A 6,000-nucleotide genomic window follows, 5' to 3' on the forward strand; every position below is an offset into this window, starting at 1 on the left:
AAGTCACGGGTGGCTTGCTCTGACAATAAGACCCACCTGGCATCCCAATGCCTTCTGCTTTTTTTCATCCCCACATACTCCTCAAAGTGATTCAGTATCTATATATTTAAGAGCTAGAGATTTGTGTGCCTGGTCTCAGTGTCATCTTTTAGTTTCTTCCGAATTGTACTGTACTGAAATCTATAGTACTTTGATTTATATTCTGAGATTGAGCCTTTCAATGAAAAGGCTTTGTCATATTTTAGCTTTTTCTCTCTGATAATGACCATCAGTAGGGAGTGGTAAACATTCATGATAGATTACCCAAAACTGATTCAGTTTTTACAGTTTTTAATTTTCATTTTATAAGACAGGCTTCTTAATTCTTTGATATTAATACAACAAATAATGTGATTTTTTCATTTTTCCAAATATTTTTTTGAGAGAGAGAGAGAGAAAGAGAGAGATGGCCCCCGAGCGCACATGCAAGCAAGCAGGTGAAGGGCAGAGGGAAAGGGAGACAGAATGTTAAGGAGGCTCCACATCCAGTGCCGAGCCCAACATGGAGCCCAATCTCACAACAGTGAGATCATGACCTGAGCTGAAATCAAGAGTCAGATGCTTAACCAACTGAGCACCCAGGCGCACCTATTTTTCTTATCTTTAAACATTTTTTATTTGTAGTGAAAGAAGTCAGACATAAATGGTCACATATTTTATGATTCCATTTCTATGAAACAGAATAGGTAAATCCACAGAGACAGAAAGAAGATTGATGGTTTACAGGGCCGAGAGATGGAAGAATAGGAACTGATTGCTTATTGGGTATGGAATTTTCTTTTTTGGGGTGGTAAAAATGTTTTCGAACTAGAAGGAGGTGGTGATTACACAATGTTATGGATATACTCAATGCCACTGAACTGTACCTTCTGAAATGGCAAGTTTTATGTTATAGAAATTTCACCTTATTTTTAAGTTTAAAAAAAGGAAGCAGCACATGAACTATACAAAGAAACTAGGGGGAAAAAAGAGAAAAAAGTACAAGTTTACCTAAGAACATTCACAGGAAGACAATATAGGAATGAAAACTATGATCAATATTTGGTACCAAATTACTAAACTGATGAAATCATCACCTCCAAGAACACAGGACAAATGAAGACACATCAAGCAGGAGAGAGCAAGATTTCAGGAACGAAAATGTAGATAGCAGTGCTGGGGGCAGGACATGCTTGTTTTAAATAAAGAATTCTAAGATGATTTAGCACTTTTTAAAAAAGATAACAGGGCGACCTGAATGGCTCAATCAGTTAAGCATCCGACTTCACCTCTGGTCATCTCACAGTTCATGGGTTCGAACCTGACATCAGGCTCTGTGCTGACAGGACAGAGCCTGGAGCCTGCTTCAGATTCTGTGTCTCCCTCTCTTTGTACCCCTCCCTCTCTCACAGTCTCTCTCAGAAATAAAGAAACATTAAAATAAATAAATAAAAATAAAATGATAGTAACAAGAGTTGGTGAGGATGTGCAGAAATTGAAACCCTCAAACCACTGATGGAAGTAATGTAAAATGGTACAGAACCACTGGAAAACAATGTGGCAGTTTCTCAAAGTTTAAACAAGTCTTGTTTAAGAGTTGCCAGGGGCACCTGGGTGGCTCAGTCGGTTAAGCGTCCGGCTTCGGCTCTGATCATGATCTCACAGTTCGTGGGTTCAAGCCCCGCATTGGGCTCTGTGCTGACAGCTAGCTCAGAGCCTGGAGCCCGCTTCAGATTCTGTGTCTCCTTCTCTCTCTGACCCTCCCTGCTCATGCTGTCTCTGTCTCTCAAAAATAAATTAAAAAAACATTAAAAAAAATTTTTTTTTAAAAAGAGTTGCCAAAAGACACAACAATTCTACTCCTAGTAAACAGTAAAACCTTGTTTACAAGCATAATTCTTTCTGGAAACATGCTTGTAGTCAAGCACTCATATATTAAAGTGAATTTCAAGAACCATTGGCTCAGTTGTGATCATGTGACTTTCGGCATCACGTACTATTCATATTGCAAGACGCTGCTCATTTTACAAGTTAAAATCTATGAGAAATGTTGCTCATCTTGTGGAACGCTCACAGAACAAGTTACTCGCAGTCCAAGGTTTTACTGTATATCCAAGAGAACTGAAAACATGAGCACACAAAAGGTTGTAAACAATGTTCACTGCATTATCCATCATAACCAAAAAGTGGAAACAACCCAATATTCATCAACTAATGAAGGGATAAGCAAAATGTGGCATATCTATACAATGGAATATTATTTAGCCATAAAACATAATGAAGTACTGGGGCACCTGAGTGGTTCAGTTGGTTAAGCATCTGACTCTTGATTTTGGCTCAGGTCATGATCTCATAGTCATGAGATGGCGCCCCGCACTAGCTCTTGCTGGGTGTGGATCCTCCTTAAGATTCTCCTTCTTCCTCTGTTCCTCCCCCCATGCACAAGCTCCCTTTCTCTTTCAAGAAAAAAGAAAAAAAGTAATGAAGTACTAATACATGGATGAACCTAAAAATATTATGCTGAGCAAAGGAAACCAGACACAAAGCCACATATTGTATGATTCTATTTATATGAAATGTCCAGAATAGGCAAATCCACAGAGACAGAAAGTAGATTAGTGGTTACCAGGGAATGGGACAGGGAAAGGATGAAATGAGGAATGACTGCTAATGAATACAGAGTTTTTTTTCTTGCATAATAAAAATGTTCTGGAAAAAAGAAATGTTCTGGAAGTAGACAGCGGTGATGGTTGCACAATCTTGTGAATACACTGAAAACCAACGAACTGTTCATTTTATAATGGTGATTTTATGTTACATGAATTATATTTTAATTTTTTAAATGTTAAAATTTAAAAAAAAAAGGTTGGTTTGCCAACTGGTCATTTAAAACCCAAGATTCCTTCTTGAATTAAAGGTAGAGTGCTGAAATCACTGAAATGAAAAGTAGTGAAATGTTCATTACTAGCAACTCTGACCTAGAATCTCAGGTTAATGTCATCTCACTGGGATTCCTATCCTGGGTGCTGGTTTGGATTACATACCTGGGAGGGCCCCCCCTTATTCTCAACTTTAAAAATAGTGATTAAATTTCCCAAGTTGAGTCACAAAAGCTGTACTTATCTCCTCTCCACCTGCAAAGTACACCATGGTCTAAAAGTATCAACCTTTTCTCTCCCCTCTTCTGCTCTTTCCACACAGATGATCTCAGCTAGAGAAAAAAGAAATCTATTTAACTAAAACCATTAATGTTGTGAATGATCTACAGCTATAAACATAATTCCCTCTCAACTCTTCCAAACTCTCAGCTTGAAAGAAGGATTACTGGGGCGCGTGGGTGGCTCAGTCCTTAGAGCATCCAGCTTCGGCTCAGGTCATGATCTCGCGTTAGTGGGTTCGAGCCCCGTGTCAGGCTCTGTGCTGACAGCTAGCTCAGAGCCTGAAGCCTGTTTCAGATTCTGTCTGGCCCTCCCTTGCTCGCTCGTGCTCTCTCTCTCTCTTTTTCTCTTTCTCTCTCAAAAATAAATAAAACATTAAAAAAAAAGGAAAGAATAATTACTTGGGCAATTTAAGAAATCAAAATTTAAAACATTAGCAGAATGCCACTGATAGGAACATGCTACTCAATAGTGATATGCCCTTAGGCTCAGCTTCCCGGTGTTTTCTAGTTTCATGCATTTTAAAATCAAAGACTCACTATATTTAACTTTTCAGTTAGGATCTGTGAATCATCTGCACCAGAATCACCTGTAGTGCCTGAGCCCAACCTAGACTTGAAAATCAAAATCTCTGGGGATGGAATCTAGGAACTTATTTTCAAAGTGATTCTTACACATACTAAATTTGCAAATCACTTCTAAAAATAGTTCAACAAAATGGGACCCACAACCACTTAAGGTGTAGTGAATGTGTAAGATAGAGACTGTACCTGTATTGTGAAGACATCATCACAGCCACTGAGAAGCTCATCAGTCAGAACACTTACTATTAAGTCTGAACTCACTCATCGTCCACTTCTCCATTAAATATGAATGTAATGCATGTGCTGTATATTACAAAACATTAAATGGCACAGAGGACAAAGTAGTGGTGTACTAGTATTCAAGTAGAGATTTTTTCGACATAATAAAAATATGGGGGGGACTCATTGTTTCTAATCTTATTTATCAATTCTATACCTGAATAATAAAGCACTGAGATGCAGCTAATAAAGACATAAATGGAGATAACCTTTATTAAATCAAGTCTTTAAAAACTAATTTCTGTGGGGTACTTGGCTGGCTCAGTCAGTACAGCATGTGCCTCTTGATCTCAGGGTTATAAGTTCAAACTCCATGGTGGACAGAGAGCCTACTTACACACACACACACACACACACACACACACACACACACACACTTTCCCTACTGAGTAACTTTAAACATCAACACACAAACAAGGTACATGTCACTACTACGATGGTTTTTGCTAGCACAAGGTTAATGATTTTCCTAACAGTGAGATCTTTACTCTTCTATTCTGAACCTCCTAATTCTGCCAACAGGTTTACTCACTGAAATAAACTCAATTTGGAGGCAGCTCAGTGGCTTAGCAGGTTAGGAGCCCAAATCTTGACTTTGGCTCAGGTCATGATCTGTTTTGTGGGTTTGAGTCCCACAGCCAGCTCGGTCAAGGTGCAGAGCCTACCTGGGATACTCCCTTCTCCCTCTTTCTCTGCCCCTCCCTCCTGCTGGGGATACTCCCTCCCTCCACCAACCCCCAAAGGTAAATAAATAAATTTTGGGGAAAAAAAAAAAAGAAACTCAATTTTGTGTAAGAAAAATCCTTCTTGATTTTAAACTATTTATGCTGACACACAATAGCCCTGATTCTTTTACTTCTTCAAGCTTAGACAGCATGGAGAATCTCTTAAACGTATATGGAAAGTTTCTGCCCCACAGATAGGAAACACTTCCAAATTACTACCAAAGGTTTAGTTCATCTCCTTTCATTGTATTTTCAAAAACAGACACATTTTGATGATAGATGTCCCAGTGTTTTAAAGTATTATCTGGTTACAGTATGCAATATTCATTCATTCAAAGTATTTATGGAGCACTCACTACATACCCCACACTGTTCCAAAGCTAGGAATAGAAACGCAGCAGTGAACAAAATAAGCGAAATAAAAATATTGCTCATAATATTATATTGATCAGTGTCCAATCACTACAAATAATAAGTTACAAATTCTACAATATATGTAGGCAGGAGTGAGCAGAATCTATACCAATCCTATAGCAGACCAAGTATATGTGTTTCTGAAATAATTTCTACTACTTTATCTAAAACCAAGAAAAAGTACAGGATGTCTATGGTTTTCCAAGGTGTCCAGGGTATGAATACAACCCATGGTATTTTGAACGTTTAAGTTCCCTGTCATAGTATCTATACTCTACACTAAAATATTGTACCAAGATGTAGCGATAGAAAATGAGGACACCGCCCCCTTCTCTATAGAAAAGATCAATGAAAAATTAAAACACCTAAAATCAATATACTAAGCTCTAAAATGCCTTCCTCTGAACGCTAATAAAGGTCCTACGATTCTTCTAAAACCAAGAAAAGCAGCAGGCTGAGAAAATGAAATTTGTACTTCTCCTGCAACTCTAAAAATAATTTATTTTCAACATTTCTGCATATAAAAAAATTGTTACCTATGAGACCCAATATGATAAGACCAGAGAACCTTGATACCCAATTTGGATGGAAGGCAAAAACCACAGCCAAGGCAGAAAAATTTATTACTCCTTCCTAACACCCAGGTACAGACAGTTTGGGGGGGAGGGAGTTGCTTTTTTATTAACTGCTTCGGCGTTCTCGAAACGTGAAGGGATCGCCCTGCAAAAAAAACACTCAGGTGCCACACAGTAGCGGCCTTCTCAACACCGACCCCGCGGTTCCAACGGACTCCGCAGCCCCGGAGCAAGGCAAGGAAGGGAA

The 6,000-nt window shown here is 38.7% G+C and overlaps 1 protein-coding gene across 7 annotated transcripts in view; it reads right to left on the minus strand.

Moving 5' to 3' along the window:
* DNM1L (dynamin 1 like) overlaps positions 1-6,000 on the minus strand; it is a 50,653-nt gene that overhangs the window by 44,099 nt on the left and 554 nt on the right. The window lies entirely within an intron of this gene.

Source organism: Suricata suricatta, chromosome 10 (genome assembly GCF_006229205.1).
Source record: "Suricata suricatta isolate VVHF042 chromosome 10, meerkat_22Aug2017_6uvM2_HiC, whole genome shotgun sequence".
NCBI classification, from domain to species: domain Eukaryota; kingdom Metazoa; phylum Chordata; class Mammalia; order Carnivora; family Herpestidae; genus Suricata; species Suricata suricatta.